The 13,383-nt window shown below is 41.9% G+C and overlaps 48 non-coding genes across 48 annotated transcripts; 19 read left to right on the top strand and 29 right to left on the bottom strand.

The window, feature by feature from the left end:
* Positions 1–97: 97 nt before the first annotated feature.
* Positions 98–179, bottom strand: Trnas-gcu. The gene has a single exon. It is a non-coding gene; the product is annotated as a tRNA-Ser (tRNA).
* Positions 180–308: 129 nt separating this feature from the next.
* On the bottom strand, positions 309–381 carry Trnak-uuu. The gene has a single exon. It is a non-coding gene; the product is annotated as a tRNA-Lys (tRNA).
* Positions 382–560: 179 nt separating this feature from the next.
* Trnar-acg lies at positions 561–633 on the top strand. The gene has a single exon. It is a non-coding gene; the product is annotated as a tRNA-Arg (tRNA).
* Positions 634–697: 64 nt separating this feature from the next.
* Positions 698–770, top strand: Trnam-cau. Its single transcript has one exon. It is a non-coding gene; the product is annotated as a tRNA-Met (tRNA).
* A 460-nt stretch (positions 771–1,230) lies between these two features.
* Positions 1,231–1,302, bottom strand: Trnaq-cug. The gene has a single exon. It is a non-coding gene; the product is annotated as a tRNA-Gln (tRNA).
* Positions 1,303–1,421: 119 nt separating this feature from the next.
* Trnas-gcu lies at positions 1,422–1,503 on the bottom strand. The gene has a single exon. It is a non-coding gene; the product is annotated as a tRNA-Ser (tRNA).
* A 129-nt stretch (positions 1,504–1,632) lies between these two features.
* Positions 1,633–1,705, bottom strand: Trnak-uuu. The gene has a single exon. It is a non-coding gene; the product is annotated as a tRNA-Lys (tRNA).
* A 179-nt stretch (positions 1,706–1,884) lies between these two features.
* Positions 1,885–1,957, top strand: Trnar-acg. The gene has a single exon. It is a non-coding gene; the product is annotated as a tRNA-Arg (tRNA).
* Positions 1,958–2,021: 64 nt separating this feature from the next.
* Positions 2,022–2,094, top strand: Trnam-cau. Its single transcript has one exon. It is a non-coding gene; the product is annotated as a tRNA-Met (tRNA).
* Positions 2,095–2,745: 651 nt separating this feature from the next.
* Trnas-gcu lies at positions 2,746–2,827 on the bottom strand. Its single transcript has one exon. It is a non-coding gene; the product is annotated as a tRNA-Ser (tRNA).
* Positions 2,828–2,956: 129 nt separating this feature from the next.
* On the bottom strand, positions 2,957–3,029 carry Trnak-uuu. The gene has a single exon. It is a non-coding gene; the product is annotated as a tRNA-Lys (tRNA).
* Positions 3,030–3,208: 179 nt separating this feature from the next.
* Positions 3,209–3,281, top strand: Trnar-acg. Its single transcript has one exon. It is a non-coding gene; the product is annotated as a tRNA-Arg (tRNA).
* A 64-nt stretch (positions 3,282–3,345) lies between these two features.
* Positions 3,346–3,418, top strand: Trnam-cau. Its single transcript has one exon. It is a non-coding gene; the product is annotated as a tRNA-Met (tRNA).
* Positions 3,419–3,878: 460 nt separating this feature from the next.
* Trnaq-cug lies at positions 3,879–3,950 on the bottom strand. Its single transcript has one exon. It is a non-coding gene; the product is annotated as a tRNA-Gln (tRNA).
* Positions 3,951–4,069: 119 nt separating this feature from the next.
* Positions 4,070–4,151, bottom strand: Trnas-gcu. The gene has a single exon. It is a non-coding gene; the product is annotated as a tRNA-Ser (tRNA).
* Positions 4,152–4,270: 119 nt separating this feature from the next.
* Positions 4,271–4,343, bottom strand: Trnak-uuu. The gene has a single exon. It is a non-coding gene; the product is annotated as a tRNA-Lys (tRNA).
* Positions 4,344–4,522: 179 nt separating this feature from the next.
* On the top strand, positions 4,523–4,595 carry Trnar-acg. The gene has a single exon. It is a non-coding gene; the product is annotated as a tRNA-Arg (tRNA).
* A 64-nt stretch (positions 4,596–4,659) lies between these two features.
* Trnam-cau lies at positions 4,660–4,732 on the top strand. Its single transcript has one exon. It is a non-coding gene; the product is annotated as a tRNA-Met (tRNA).
* A 460-nt stretch (positions 4,733–5,192) lies between these two features.
* Trnaq-cug lies at positions 5,193–5,264 on the bottom strand. The gene has a single exon. It is a non-coding gene; the product is annotated as a tRNA-Gln (tRNA).
* A 119-nt stretch (positions 5,265–5,383) lies between these two features.
* Trnas-gcu lies at positions 5,384–5,465 on the bottom strand. The gene has a single exon. It is a non-coding gene; the product is annotated as a tRNA-Ser (tRNA).
* Positions 5,466–5,594: 129 nt separating this feature from the next.
* Trnak-uuu lies at positions 5,595–5,667 on the bottom strand. Its single transcript has one exon. It is a non-coding gene; the product is annotated as a tRNA-Lys (tRNA).
* Positions 5,668–5,846: 179 nt separating this feature from the next.
* Positions 5,847–5,919, top strand: Trnar-acg. The gene has a single exon. It is a non-coding gene; the product is annotated as a tRNA-Arg (tRNA).
* Positions 5,920–5,983: 64 nt separating this feature from the next.
* On the top strand, positions 5,984–6,056 carry Trnam-cau. Its single transcript has one exon. It is a non-coding gene; the product is annotated as a tRNA-Met (tRNA).
* A 651-nt stretch (positions 6,057–6,707) lies between these two features.
* Trnas-gcu lies at positions 6,708–6,789 on the bottom strand. Its single transcript has one exon. It is a non-coding gene; the product is annotated as a tRNA-Ser (tRNA).
* Positions 6,790–6,918: 129 nt separating this feature from the next.
* Trnak-uuu lies at positions 6,919–6,991 on the bottom strand. Its single transcript has one exon. It is a non-coding gene; the product is annotated as a tRNA-Lys (tRNA).
* A 179-nt stretch (positions 6,992–7,170) lies between these two features.
* Positions 7,171–7,243, top strand: Trnar-acg. Its single transcript has one exon. It is a non-coding gene; the product is annotated as a tRNA-Arg (tRNA).
* Positions 7,244–7,307: 64 nt separating this feature from the next.
* On the top strand, positions 7,308–7,380 carry Trnam-cau. The gene has a single exon. It is a non-coding gene; the product is annotated as a tRNA-Met (tRNA).
* A 460-nt stretch (positions 7,381–7,840) lies between these two features.
* Positions 7,841–7,912, bottom strand: Trnaq-cug. The gene has a single exon. It is a non-coding gene; the product is annotated as a tRNA-Gln (tRNA).
* Positions 7,913–8,031: 119 nt separating this feature from the next.
* Trnas-gcu lies at positions 8,032–8,113 on the bottom strand. The gene has a single exon. It is a non-coding gene; the product is annotated as a tRNA-Ser (tRNA).
* Positions 8,114–8,232: 119 nt separating this feature from the next.
* On the bottom strand, positions 8,233–8,305 carry Trnak-uuu. Its single transcript has one exon. It is a non-coding gene; the product is annotated as a tRNA-Lys (tRNA).
* Positions 8,306–8,484: 179 nt separating this feature from the next.
* Trnar-acg lies at positions 8,485–8,557 on the top strand. Its single transcript has one exon. It is a non-coding gene; the product is annotated as a tRNA-Arg (tRNA).
* Positions 8,558–8,621: 64 nt separating this feature from the next.
* Trnam-cau lies at positions 8,622–8,694 on the top strand. The gene has a single exon. It is a non-coding gene; the product is annotated as a tRNA-Met (tRNA).
* Positions 8,695–9,154: 460 nt separating this feature from the next.
* Trnaq-cug lies at positions 9,155–9,226 on the bottom strand. Its single transcript has one exon. It is a non-coding gene; the product is annotated as a tRNA-Gln (tRNA).
* Positions 9,227–9,345: 119 nt separating this feature from the next.
* Trnas-gcu lies at positions 9,346–9,427 on the bottom strand. Its single transcript has one exon. It is a non-coding gene; the product is annotated as a tRNA-Ser (tRNA).
* Positions 9,428–9,546: 119 nt separating this feature from the next.
* Positions 9,547–9,619, bottom strand: Trnak-uuu. Its single transcript has one exon. It is a non-coding gene; the product is annotated as a tRNA-Lys (tRNA).
* Positions 9,620–9,798: 179 nt separating this feature from the next.
* Positions 9,799–9,871, top strand: Trnar-acg. The gene has a single exon. It is a non-coding gene; the product is annotated as a tRNA-Arg (tRNA).
* A 64-nt stretch (positions 9,872–9,935) lies between these two features.
* On the top strand, positions 9,936–10,008 carry Trnam-cau. Its single transcript has one exon. It is a non-coding gene; the product is annotated as a tRNA-Met (tRNA).
* A 651-nt stretch (positions 10,009–10,659) lies between these two features.
* On the bottom strand, positions 10,660–10,741 carry Trnas-gcu. Its single transcript has one exon. It is a non-coding gene; the product is annotated as a tRNA-Ser (tRNA).
* A 129-nt stretch (positions 10,742–10,870) lies between these two features.
* Trnai-uau lies at positions 10,871–10,943 on the bottom strand. The gene has a single exon. It is a non-coding gene; the product is annotated as a tRNA-Ile (tRNA).
* Positions 10,944–11,112: 169 nt separating this feature from the next.
* On the bottom strand, positions 11,113–11,184 carry Trnaq-cug. Its single transcript has one exon. It is a non-coding gene; the product is annotated as a tRNA-Gln (tRNA).
* Positions 11,185–11,303: 119 nt separating this feature from the next.
* Positions 11,304–11,385, bottom strand: Trnas-gcu. The gene has a single exon. It is a non-coding gene; the product is annotated as a tRNA-Ser (tRNA).
* Positions 11,386–11,514: 129 nt separating this feature from the next.
* Positions 11,515–11,587, bottom strand: Trnak-uuu. The gene has a single exon. It is a non-coding gene; the product is annotated as a tRNA-Lys (tRNA).
* A 360-nt stretch (positions 11,588–11,947) lies between these two features.
* On the bottom strand, positions 11,948–12,029 carry Trnas-gcu. The gene has a single exon. It is a non-coding gene; the product is annotated as a tRNA-Ser (tRNA).
* A 129-nt stretch (positions 12,030–12,158) lies between these two features.
* On the bottom strand, positions 12,159–12,231 carry Trnak-uuu. The gene has a single exon. It is a non-coding gene; the product is annotated as a tRNA-Lys (tRNA).
* Positions 12,232–12,410: 179 nt separating this feature from the next.
* Positions 12,411–12,483, top strand: Trnar-acg. The gene has a single exon. It is a non-coding gene; the product is annotated as a tRNA-Arg (tRNA).
* Positions 12,484–12,547: 64 nt separating this feature from the next.
* On the top strand, positions 12,548–12,620 carry Trnam-cau. The gene has a single exon. It is a non-coding gene; the product is annotated as a tRNA-Met (tRNA).
* Positions 12,621–13,080: 460 nt separating this feature from the next.
* On the bottom strand, positions 13,081–13,152 carry Trnaq-cug. The gene has a single exon. It is a non-coding gene; the product is annotated as a tRNA-Gln (tRNA).
* A 108-nt stretch (positions 13,153–13,260) lies between these two features.
* On the top strand, positions 13,261–13,333 carry Trnam-cau. The gene has a single exon. It is a non-coding gene; the product is annotated as a tRNA-Met (tRNA).
* The last annotated feature ends 50 nt before the right edge of the window (positions 13,334–13,383 follow it).

Genomic DNA, 13,383 nt, shown 5'->3' with positions numbered 1-13,383 from the left:
TTGAACACTAAGTTTCTACATTGATATGCCGAAACCCCTGATTACTGCATAGCAATTGGAGTGCGTTACAGTTGCCAATATCCTTAACTATTCCTTTCGACGAGGATGGGATTCGAATCTATGCGTGCAATGCACAATGGATTAGCAGTCCATCACCTTAACCGCTCGGTCACCTCGTCGGCATTTTTTTCCTTGCTAACGTTTTTCATGTAAAGTCAGATTATCTCAGTTTATCTGCACCAGCCAATTACAGGATAATTATACCGTATCGAACATCACCACATATCTAGTACACAACCTACGTTTCACGCCCGATGAGGGACTTGAACCCTCGACCTCAGGATTAAAAGTCCCGCGCTCTACCGTCTGAGCTAACCGGGCTGTTTTAATCTCCTTATCAACAATTCACTGAAAATCGTATGAACAGTAATAATAAATCCAATTCATGTTAAAGGCTTAAAAACATGACTTCACTAGTAAAGAAATGATTCAAACCTGATCACTTTCTGTCCAAAACAAATAGTTGTTTCTTAAATTTAGTAATGTTCGTAGTTTAACGTGGGTTTGTGGCGCAATTGATAACGCGCCTGACTACGGATCAGGAGATTCCAGGTTCGACTCCTGGCAAGCTCGATTTACTTGCGTTTCAAGGAAGCCACTTGGTTCCATTTGGTTATAGCGTTCAATAACAGTGGTCGCCTCGATAGCGCAGTAGGCAGCGCGCGAGTCTCATAATCTCGAGGTCGTGAGTTCGAACCTCACTCGGGGCATTTATGTCATTTTACCTCTTGTAAAAATTCAAGTCCAAATTTAGACGGAGCAAAATACTAAACTGTGCTTCGTTTTGAAAAGGATAGAAAGGGTTGTGGTGTTTACGTCGATTATGGTTTTTACTTCGATGGGGTTGTGCTCGCCAGTACGAAAGTGTTGTTATCTAATTGTAGGCTGTTTGCAAGATATAGTGTCCTTCGGATGTATTTGGGGATGGATGCAAACAGACATACTTTGAAGTGGCAATGGCGATGACTTGAAGAAATAACGATTTGCAACGAACATGTACAGCACCCTCCGACAGCCTGGCGTAATAATGTACTGTTGTAGAAAAACTCATCATAACCAAGTACCCTAATCCATCAGCAACGCAATGCATAAACTCTAAATGAAAGGGTTGCACTGTGGGAAAAAGTCTTGACTGGCCTTTCTTGCAACGATCTCGCCATCTGTTAAAATAGGTCCTACTGAAATTTGAACTCAGATTGTCAGAGTCAGAGTCTGAAGTGCTAACCATTACACCATAGAACCTTGATGAATATCATACCGTGGCTTGAACACTAAGTTTCTACATTGATATGCCGAAACCCCTGATTACTGCATAGCAATTGGAGTTCGTTACAGTTGCCAATATCCTTAACTATTCCTTTCGACGAGGATGGGATTCGAACCCATGCGTGCAATGCACAATGGATTAGCAGTCCATCACCTTAACCGCTCGGTCACCTCGTCGGCATTTTTTTCCTTGCTAACGTTCTTCATGTAAAGTCAGATTATCTCAGTTTATCTGCACCATCCAATTACAGGATAATTATACCGTATCGAACATCACCACATATCTAGTACACAACCTACGTTTCACGCCCGATGAGGGACTTGAACCCTCGACCTCAGGATTAAAAGTCCCGCGCTCTACCGTCTGAGCTAACCGGGCTGTTTTAATCTCCTTATCAACAATTCACTGAAAGTCGTATGAACAGTAATAATAAATCCAATTCATGTTAAAGGCTTAAAAACATGACTTCACTAGTAAAGACATGATTCAAACCTGATCACTTTCTGTCGAAAACAAATAGTTATTTTTTAAATTTAGTAATGTTCGTAGTTTAACGTGGGTTTGTGGCGCAATTGATAACGCGCCTGACTACGGATCAGGAGATTCCAGGTTCGACTCCTGGCAAGCTCGATTTACTTGCGTTTCAAGGAAGACACTTGGTTCCATTTGGTTAAAGCGTTCAATAACATTGGTCGCCTCGATAGCGCAGTAGGCAGCGCGCGAGTCTCATAATCTCGAGGTCGTGAGTTCGAACCTCACTCGGGGCATTTATGTCATTTTACCTCTTGTAAAAATTCAAAACCAAATTTAGACGGAGAAAAATACTAAATTGTGCTTCGTTTTGAAAAGGATAGAAAGGGTTGTGGTGTTTACGTCGATTATGGTTTTTACTTCGATGGGGTTGTGCTCGCCAGTACGAAAGTGTTGTTATCTAATTGTAGGCTGTTTGCAAGATATAGTGTCCTTCGGATGTATTTGGGGATGGATGCAAACAGACATACTTTGAAGTGGAAATGGCGATGACTTGAAGAAATAACGATTTGCAACGAACATGTACAGCACCCTCCGACAGCCTGGCGTAATAATGTACTGTTGTAGAAAAACTCATCATAACCAAGTACCCTAATCCATCAGCAACGCAATGCATAAACTCTAAATGAAAGGGTTGCACTGTGGGAAAAAGTCTTGACTGGCCTTTCTTGCAACGATCTCGCCATCTGTTAAAATAGGTCCTACTGAAATTTGAACTCAGATTGTCAGAGTCAGAGTCTGAAGTGCTAACGATTACACAATAGAACCTTGATGAATATCATACCGTGGCTTGAACACTAAGTTTCTCCATTGATATGCCGAAACCCCTGATTACTGCATAGCAATTGGAGTGCGTTACAGTTGCCAATATCCTAAACTATTCCTTTCGACGAGGATGGGATTCGAACCCATGCGTGCAATGCACAATGGATTAGCAGTCCATCACCTTAACCGCTCGGTCACCTCGTCGGCATTTTTTTCCTTGCTAACGTTTTTCATGTAAAGTCAGATTATCTCAGTTTATCTGCACCATCCAATTACAGGATAATTATACCGTATCGAACATCACCACATATCTAGTACACAACCTACGTTTCACGCCCGATGAGGGACTTGAACCCTCGACCTCAGGATTAAAAGTCCCGCGCTCTACCGTCTGAGCTAACCGGGCTGTTTTAATCTCCTTATCAACAATTCACTGAAAATCGTATGAACAGTAATAATAAATCCAATTCATGTTAAAGGCTTAAAAACATGACTTCACTAGTAAAGACATGATTCAAACCTGATCACTTTCTGTCGAAAACAAATAGTTATTTCTTAAATTTAGTAATGTTCGTAGTTTAACGTGGGTTTGTGGCGCAATTGATAACGCGCCTGACTACGGATCAGGAGATTCCAGGTTCGACTCCTGGCAAGCTCGATTTACTTGCGTTTCAAGGAAGACACTTGGTTCCATTTGGTTAAAGCGTTCAAGAACATTGGTCGCCTCGATAGCGCAGTAGGCAGCGCGCGAGTCTCATAATCTCGAGGTCGTGAGTTCGAACCTCACTCGGGGCATTTATGTCATTTTACCTCTTGTAAAAATTCAAAACCAAATTTAGACGGAGCAAAATACTAAATTGTGCTTCGTTTTGAAAAGGATAGAAAGGGTTGTGGTGTTTACGTCGATTATGGTTTTTACTTCGATGGGGTTGTGCTCGCCAGTACGAAAGTGTTGTTATCTAATTGTAGGCTGTTTGCAAGATATAGTGTCCTTCGGATGTATTTGGGGATGGATGCAAACAGACATACTTTGAAGTGGAAATGGCGATGACTTGAAGAAATAACGATTTGCAACGAACATGTACAGTACCCTCCGACAGCCTGGCGTAATAATGTACTGTTGTAGAAAAACTCATCATAACCAAGTACCCTAATCCATCAGCAACGCAATGCATAAACTCTAAATGAAAGGGTTGCACTGTGGGAAAAAGTCTTGACTGGCCTTTCTTGCAACGATCTCGCCATCTGTTAAAATAGGTCCTACTGAAATTTGAACTCAGATTGTCAGAGTCAGAGTCTGAAGTGCTAACCATTACACCATAGAACCTTGATGAATATCATACCGTGGCTTGAACACTAAGTTTCTACATTGATATGCCGAAACCCCTGATTACTGCATAGCAATTGGAGTGCGTTACAGTTGCCAATATCCTTAACTATTCCTTTCGACGAGGATGCGATTCGAACCCATGCGTGCAATGCACAATGGATTAGCAGTCCATCACCTTAACCGCTCGGTCACCTCGTCGCCTTGCTAATGTTTTTCATGTAAAGTCAGATTATCTCAGTTTATCTGCACCATCAAATTACAGGATAATTATACCGTATCGAACATCACCACATATCTAGTACACAACCTACGTTTCACGCCCGATGAGGGACTTGAACCCTCGACCTCAGGATTAAAAGTCCCGCGCTCTACCGTCTGAGCTAACCGGGCTGTTTTAATCTCCTTATCAACAATTCACTGAAAATCGTATGAACAGTAATAATAAATCCAATTCATGTTTAAGGCTTAAAAACATGACTTCACTAGTAAAGACATCATTCAAACCTGATCACTTTCTGTCGAAAACAAATAGTTATTTCTTAAATTTAGTAATGTTCGTAGTTTAACGTGGGTTTGTGGCGCAATTGATAACGCGCCTGACTACGGATCAGGAGATTCCAGGTTCGACTCCTGGCAAGCTCGATTTACTTGCGTTTCAAGGAAGCCACTTGGTTCCATTTGGTTATAGCGTTCAATAACAGTGGTCGCCTCGATAGCGCAGTAGGCAGCGCGCGAGTCTCATAATCTCGAGGTCGTGAGTTCGAACCTCACTCGGGGCATTTATGTCATTTTACCTCTTGTAAAAATTCAAGTCCAAATTTAGACGGAGCAAAATACTAAACTGTGCTTCGTTTTGAAAAGGATAGAAAGGGTTGTGGTGTTTACGTCGATTATGGTTTTTACTTCGATGGGGTTGTGCTCGCCAGTACGAAAGTGTTGTTATCTAATTGTAGGCTGTTTGCAAGATATAGTGTCCTTCGGATGTATTTGGGGATGGATGCAAACAGACATACTTTGAAGTGGCAATGGCGATGACTTGAAGAAATAACGATTTGCAACGAACATGTACAGCACCCTCCGACAGCCTGGCGTAATAATGTACTGTTGTAGAAAAACTCATCATATCCAAGTACCCTTATCCATCAGCAACGCAATGCATAAACTCTAAATGAAAGGGTTGCACTGTGGGAAAAAGTCTTGACTGGCCTTTCTTGCAACGATCTCGCCATCTGTTAAAATAGGTCCTACTGAAATTTGAACTCAGATTGTCAGAGTCAGAGTCTGAAGTGCTAACCATTACACCATAGAACCTTGATGAATATCATACCGTGGCTTGAACACTAAGTTTCTACATTGATATGCCGAAACCCCTGATTAATGCATAGCAATTGGAGTGCGTTACAGTTGCCAATATCCTTAACTATTCCTTTCGACGAGGATGGGATTCGAACCCATGCGTGCAATGCACAATGGATTAGCAGTCCATCACCTTAACCGCTCGGTCACCTCGTCGGCATTTTTTTCCTTGCTAACGTTCTTCATGTAAAGTCAGATTATCTCAGTTTATCTGCACCAGCCAATTACAGGATAATTATACCGTATCGAACATCACCACATATCTAGTACACAACCTACGTTTCACGCCCGATGAGGGACTTGAACCCTCGACCTCAGGATTAAAAGTCCCGCGCTCTACCGTCTGAGCTAACCGGGCTGTTTTAATCTCCTTATCAACAATTCACTGAAAATCGTATGAACAGTAATAATAAATCCAATTCATGTTAAAGGCTTAAAAACATGACTTCACTAGTAAAGACATGATTCAAACCTGATCACTTTCTGTCGAAAACAAATAGTTATTTCTTAAATTTAGTAATGTTCGTAGTTTAACGTGGGTTTGTGGCGCAATTGATAACGCGCCTGACTACGGATCAGGAGATTCCAGGTTCGACTCCTGGCAAGCTCGATTTACTTGCGTTTCAAGGAAGACACTTGGTTCCATTTGGTTAAAGCGTTCAAGAACAGTGGTCGCCTCGATAGCGCAGTAGGCAGCGCGCGAGTCTCATAATCTCGAGGTCGTGAGTTCGAACCTCACTCGGGGCATTTATGTCATTTGACCTCTTGTAAAAATTCAAAACCAAATTTAGACGGAGCAAAATACTAAATTGTGCTTCGTTTTGAAAAGGATAGAAAGGGTTGTGGTGTTTACGTCGATTATGGTTTTTACTTCGATGGGGTTGTGCTCGCCAGTACGAAAGTGTTGTTATCTAATTGTAGGCTGTTTGCAAGATATAGTGTCCTTCGGATGTATTTGGGGATGGATGCAAACAGACATACTTTGAAGTGGAAATGGCGATGACTTGAAGAAATAACGATTTGCAACGAACATGTACAGCACCCTCCGACAGCCTGGCGTAATAATGTACTGTTGTAGAAAAACTCATCATAACCAAGTACCCTAATCCATCAGCAACGCAATGCATAAACTCTAAATGAAAGGGTTGCACTGTGGGAAAAAGTCTTGACTGGCCTTTCTTGCAACGATCTCGCCATCTGTTAAAATAGGTCCTACTGAAATTTGAACTCAGATTGTCAGAGTCAGAGTCTGAAGTGCTAACGATTACACCATAGAACCTTGATGAATATCATACCGTGGCTTGAACACTAAGTTTCTACATTGATATGCCGAAACCCCTGATTAATGCATAGCAATTGGAGTGCGTTACAGTTGCCAATATCCTTAACTATTCCTTTCGACGAGGATGGGATTCGAACCCATGCGTGCAATGCACAATGGATTAGCAGTCCATCACCTTAACCGCTCGGTCACCTCGTCGGCATTTTTTTCCTTGCTAACGTTTTTCATGTAAAGTCAGATTATCTCAGTTTATCTGCACCATCCAATTACAGGATAATTATACCGTATCGAACATCACCACATATCTAGTACACAACCTACGTTTCACGCCCGATGAGGGACTTGAACCCTCGACCTCAGGATTAAAAGTCCCGCGCTCTACCGTCTGAGCTAACCGGGCTGTTTTAATCTCCTTATCAACAATTCACTGAAAATCGTATGAACAGTAATAATAAATCCAATTCATGTTAAAGGCTTAAAAACATGACTTCACTAGTAAAGACATGATTCAAACCTGATCACTTTCTGTCGAAAACAAATAGTTATTTCTTAAATTTAGTAATGTTCGTAGTTTAACGTGGGTTTGTGGCGCAATTGATAACGCGCCTGACTACGGATCAGGAGATTCCAGGTTCGACTCCTGGCAAGCTCGATTTACTTGCGTTTCAAGGAAGACACTTGGTTCCATTTGGTTAAAGCGTTCAATAACATTGGTCGCCTCGATAGCGCAGTAGGCAGCGCGCGAGTCTCATAATCTCGAGGTCGTGAGTTCGAACCTCACTCGGGGCATTTATGTCATTTTACCTCTTGTAAAAATTCAAAACCAAATTTAGACGGAGCAAAATACTAAATTGTGCTTCGTTTTGAAAAGGATAGAAAGGGTTGTGGTGTTTACGTCGATTATGGTTTTTACTTCGATGGGGTTGTGCTCGCCAGTACGAAAGTGTTGTTATCTAATTGTAGGCTGTTTGCAAGATATAGTGTCCTTCGGATGTATTTGGGGATGGATGCAAACAGACATACTTTGAAGTGGAAATGGCGATGACTTGAAGAAATAACGATTTGCAACGAACATGTACAGCACCCTCCGACAGCCTGGCGTAATAATGTACTGTTGTAGAAAAACTCATCATAACCAAGTACCCTAATCCATCAGCAACGCAATGCATAAACTCTAAATGAAAGGGTTGCACTGTGGGAAAAAGTCTTGACTGGCCTTTCTTGCAACGATCTCGCCATCTGTTAAAATAGGTCCTACTGAAATTTGAACTCAGATTGTCAGAGTCAGAGTCTGAAGTGCTAACCATTACACCATAGAACCTTGATGAATATCATACCGTGGCTTGAACACTAAGTTTCTACATTGATATGCCGAAACCCCTGATTACTGCATAGCAATTGGAGTGCGTTACAGTTGCCAATATCCTTAACTATTCCTTTCGACGAGGATGCGATTCGAACCCATGCGTGCAATGCACAATGGATTAGCAGTCCATCACCTTAACCGCTCGGTCACCTCGTCGCCTTGCTAACGTTTTTCATGTAAAGTCAGATTATCTCAGTTTATCTGCGCCATCCAATTACAGGATAATTATACCGTATCGAACATCACCACATATCTAGTACACAACCTACGTTTCCCGCCCGATGAGGGACTTGAACCCTCGACCTCAGGATTAAAAGTCCCGCGCTCTACCGTCTGAGCTAACCGGGCTGTTTTAATCTCCTTATCAACAATTCACTGAAAATCGTATGAACAGTAATAATAAATCCAATTCATGTTAAAGGCTTAAAAACATGACTTCACTAGTAAAGACATGATTCAAACCTGATCACTTTCTGTCGAAAACAAATAGTTATTTCTTAAATTTAGTAATGTTCGTAGTTTAACGTGGGTTTGTGGCGCAATTGATAACGCGCCTGACTACGGATCAGGAGATTCCAGGTTCGACTCCTGGCAAGCTCGATTTACTTGCGTTTCAAGGAAGACACTTGGTTCCATTTGGTTAAAGCGTTCAACAACAGTGGTCGCCTCGATAGCGCAGTAGGCAGCGCGCGAGTCTCATAATCTCGAGGTCGTGAGTTCGAACCTCACTCGGGGCATTTATGTCATTTTACCTCTTGTAAAAATTCAAAACCAAATTTAGACGGAGCAAAATACTAAATTGTGCTTCGTTTTGAAAAGGATAGAAAGGGTTGTGGTGTTTACGTCGATTATGGTTTTTACTTCGATGGGGTTGTGCTCGCCAGTACGAAAGTGTTGTTATCTAATTGTAGGCTGTTTGCAAGATATAGTGTCCTTCGGATGTATTTGGGGATGGATGCAAACAGACATACTTTGAAGTGGAAATGGCGATGACTTGAAGAAATAACGATTTGCAACGAACATGTACAGCACCCTCCGACAGCCTGGCGTAATAATGTACTGTTGTAGAAAAACTCATCATAACCAAGTACCCTAATCCATCAGCAACGCAATGCATAAACTCTAAATGAAAGGGTTGCACTGTGGGAAAAAGTCTTGACTGGCCTTTCTTGCAACGATCTCGCCATCTGTTAAAATAGGTCCTACTGAAATTTGAACTCAGATTGTCAGAGTCAGAGTCTGAAGTGCTAACCATTACACCATAGAACCTTGATGAATATCATACCGTGGCTTGAACACTAAGTTTCTACATTGATATGCCGAAACCCCTGATTACTGCATAGCAATTGGAGTGCGTTACAGTTGCCAATATCCTTAACTATTCCTTTCGACGAGGATGCGATTCGAACCCATGCGTGCAATGCACAATGGATTAGCAGTCCATCACCTTAACCGCTCGGTCACCTCGTCGCCTTGCTAACGTTTTTCATGTAAAGTCAGATTATCTCAGTTTATCTGCGCCATCCAATTACAGGATAATTATACCGTATCGAACATCACCACATATCTAGTACACAACCTACGTTTCCCGCCCGATGAGGGACTTGAACCCTCGACCTCAGGATTAAAAGTCCTGCGCTCTACCGTCTGAGCTAACCGGGCTGTTTTAATCTCCTTATCAACAATTCACTGAAAATCGTATGAACAGTAATAATAAATCCAATTCATGTTAAAGGCTTAAAAACATGACTTCACTAGTAAAGACATGATTCAAACCTGATCACTTTCTGTCGAAAACAAATAGTTATTTTTTAAATTTAGTAATGTTCGTAGTTTAACGTGGGTTTGTGGCGCAATTGATAACGCGCCTGACTACGGATCAGGAGATTCCAGGTTCGACTCCTGGCAAGCTCGATTTACTTGCGTTTCAAGGAAGACACTTGGTTCCATTTGGTTAAAGCGTTCAACAACAGTGGTCGCCTCGATAGCGCAGTAGGCAGCGCGCGAGTCTCATAATCTCGAGGTCGTGAGTTCGAACCTCACTCGGGGCATTTATGTCATTTTACCTCTTGTAAAAATTCAAAACCAAATTTAGACGGAGCAAAATACTAAATTGTGCTTCGTTTTGAAAAGGATAGAAAGGGTTGTGGTGTTTACGTCGATTATGGTTTTTACTTCGATGGGGTTGTGCTCGCCAGTACGAAAGTGTTGTTATCTAATTGTAGGCTGTTTGCAAGATATAGTGTCCTTCGGATGTATTTGGGGATGGATGCAAACAGACATACTTTGAAGTGGAAATGGCGATGACTTGAAGAAATAACGATTTGCAACGAACATGTACAGCACCCTCCGACAGCCTGGCGTAATAATGTACTGTTGTAGAAAAACTCATCATAACCAAGTACCCTAATCCATCAGCAACGCAATGCATAAACTCTAAATGAAAGGGTTGCACTGTGGGAAAAAGTCTTGACTGGCCTTTCTTGCAACGATCTCGCCATCTGTTAAAATAGGTCCTACTGAAATTTAAACTCAGATTGTCAGAGTCAGAGTCTGAAGTGCTAACCATTACACCATAGAACCTTGATGAATATCATACCGTGGCTTGAACACTAAGTTTCTACATTGATATGCCGAAACCCCTGATTACTGCATAGCAATTGGAGTGCGTTACAGTTGCCAATATCCTTAACTATTCCTTTCGACGAGGATGGGATTCGAACCCATGCGTGCAATGCACAATGGATTAGCAGTCCATCACCTTAACCGCTCGGTCACCTCGTCGGCATTTTTTTCCTTGCTAACGTTTTTCATGTAAAGTCAGATTATCTCAGTTTATCTGCACCATCCAATTACAGGATAATTATACCGTATCGAACATCACCACATATCTAGTACACAACCTACGTTTCACGCCCGATGAGGGACTTGAACCCTCGACCTCAGGATTATAAGTCCCGCGCTCTACCGTCTGAGCTAACCGGGCTGTTTTAATCTCCTTATCAACAATTCACTGAAAATCGTATGAACAGTAATAATAAATCCAATTCATGTTAAAGGCTTAAAAACATGACTTCACTCTAAATGAAAGGGTTGCACTGTGGGAAAAAGTCTTGACTGGCCTTTCTTGCAACGATCTCGCCATCTGTTAAAATAGGTCCTACTGAGATTTGAACTCAGATTGTCAGAGTCAGAGTCTGAAGTGCTAACCATTACACCATAGAACCTTGATGAATATCATACCGTGGCTTGAACACTAAGTTTCTACATTGATATGCCGAAACCCCTGATTACTGCATAGCAATTGGAGTGCGTTACAGTTGCCAATATCCTTAACTATTCCTTTCGACGAGGATGGGATTCGAACCCATGCGTGCAATGCACAATGGATTAGCAGTCCATCACCTTAACCGCTCGGTCACCTCGTCGGCATTTTTTTCCTTGCTAACGTTTTTCATGTAAAGTCAGATTATCTCAGTTTATCTGCACCAGCCAATTACAGGATAATTATACCGTATCGAACATCACCACATATCTAGTACACAACCTACGTTTCACGCCCGATGAGGGACTTGAACCCTCGACCTCAGGATTAAAAGTCCCGCGCTCTACCGTCTGAGCTAACCGGGCTGTTTTAATCTCCTTATCAACAATTCACTGAAAATCGTATGAACAGTAATAATAAATCCAATTCATGTTAAAGGCTTAAAAACATGACTTCACTCTAAATGAAAGGGTTGCACTGTGGGAAAAAGTCTTGACTGGCCTTTCTTGCAACGATCTCGCCATCTGTTAAAATAGGTCCTACTGAGATTTGAACTCAGATAGTCAGAGTCAGAGTCTGAAGTGCTAACCATTACCCCATAGAACCTTGATGAATATCATACCGTGGCTTGAACACTAAGTTTCTACATTGATATGCCGAAACCCCTGATTACTGCATAGCAATTGGAGTGCGTTACAGTTGCCAATATCCTTAACTATTCCTTTCGACGAGGATGGGATTCGAACCCATGCGTGCAATGCACAATGGATTAGCAGTCCATCACCTTAACCGCTCGGTCACCTCGTCGGCATTTTTTTCCTTGCTAACGTTTTTCATGTAAAGTCAGATTATCTCAGTTTATCTGCACCATCCAATTACAGGATAATTATACCGTATCGAACATCACCACATATCTAGTACACAACCTACGTTTCACGCCCGATGAGGGACTTGAACCCTCGACCTCAGGATTAAAAGTCCCGCGCTCTACCGTCTGAGCTAACCGGGCTGTTTTAATCTCCTTATCAACAATTCACTGAAAATCGTATGAACAGTAATAATAAATCCAATTCATGTTAAAGGCTTAAAAACATGACTTCACTAGTAAAGACATGATTCAAACCTGATCACTTTCTGTCGAAAACAAATAGTTATTTATTAAATTTAGTAATGTTCGTAGTTTAACGTGGGTTTGTGGCGCAATGGATAACGCGCCTGACTACGGATCAGGAGATTCCAGGTTCGACTCCTGGCAAGCTCGATTTACTTGCGTTTCAAGGAAGACACTTGGTTCCATTTGGTTAAAGCGTTCAATAACAGTGGTCGCCTCGATAGCGCAGTAGGCAGCGCGCGAGTCTCATAATCTCGAGGTCGTGAGTTCGAACCTCACTCGGGCCATTTATGTCATTTTACCTCTTGTAAAAATTCAAAACCAAATTTAGACGGAGCAAAATACTAAATTGTGCTTCGTTTTGAAAAGGATAGAAAGGGTTGTGGTGTTTACGTCGATTATGGTTTTTACTTCGATGGGGTTGTGCTCGCCAGTACGAAAGTGTTGTTATCTAATTGTAGGCTGTTTGCAAGATATAGTGTCCTTCGGATGTATTTGGGGATGGATGCAAACAGACATACTTTGAAGTGGAAATGGCGATGACTTGAAGAAATAACGATTTGCAACGAACATGTACAGCACCCTCCGACAGCCTGGCGTAATAATGTACTGTTGTAGAAAAACTCATCATAACCAAGTACCCTAATCCATCAGCAACGCAATGCATAAACTCTAAATGAAAGGGTTGCACTGTGGGAAAAAGTCTTGACTGGCCTTTCTTGCAACGATCTCGCCATCTGTTAAAATAGGTCCTACTGAGATTTGAACTCAGATTGTCAGAGTCAGAGTCTGAAGTGCTAACCATTACACCATAGAACCTTGATGAATATCATACCGTGGCTTGAACACTAAGTTTCTACATTGATATTTAGTAATGGAAGGAAGCCACTTGGTTCCATTTGGTTATAGCGTTCAATAACAGTGGTCGCCTCGATAGCGCAGCAGGCAGCGCGCGAGTCTCATAATCTCGAGGTCGTGAGTTCGAACCTCACTCGGGGCATTTATGTCATTTTACCTCTTGTAAAAATTCAAGTCCAAATTTAGACAGAG

The sequence above is a fragment of the Daphnia pulicaria genome, chromosome 7 (assembly GCF_021234035.1).
Source record: "Daphnia pulicaria isolate SC F1-1A chromosome 7, SC_F0-13Bv2, whole genome shotgun sequence".
NCBI classification, from domain to species: domain Eukaryota; kingdom Metazoa; phylum Arthropoda; class Branchiopoda; order Diplostraca; family Daphniidae; genus Daphnia; species Daphnia pulicaria.
This window is presented reverse-complemented; position numbering and strand designations above follow the sequence as displayed.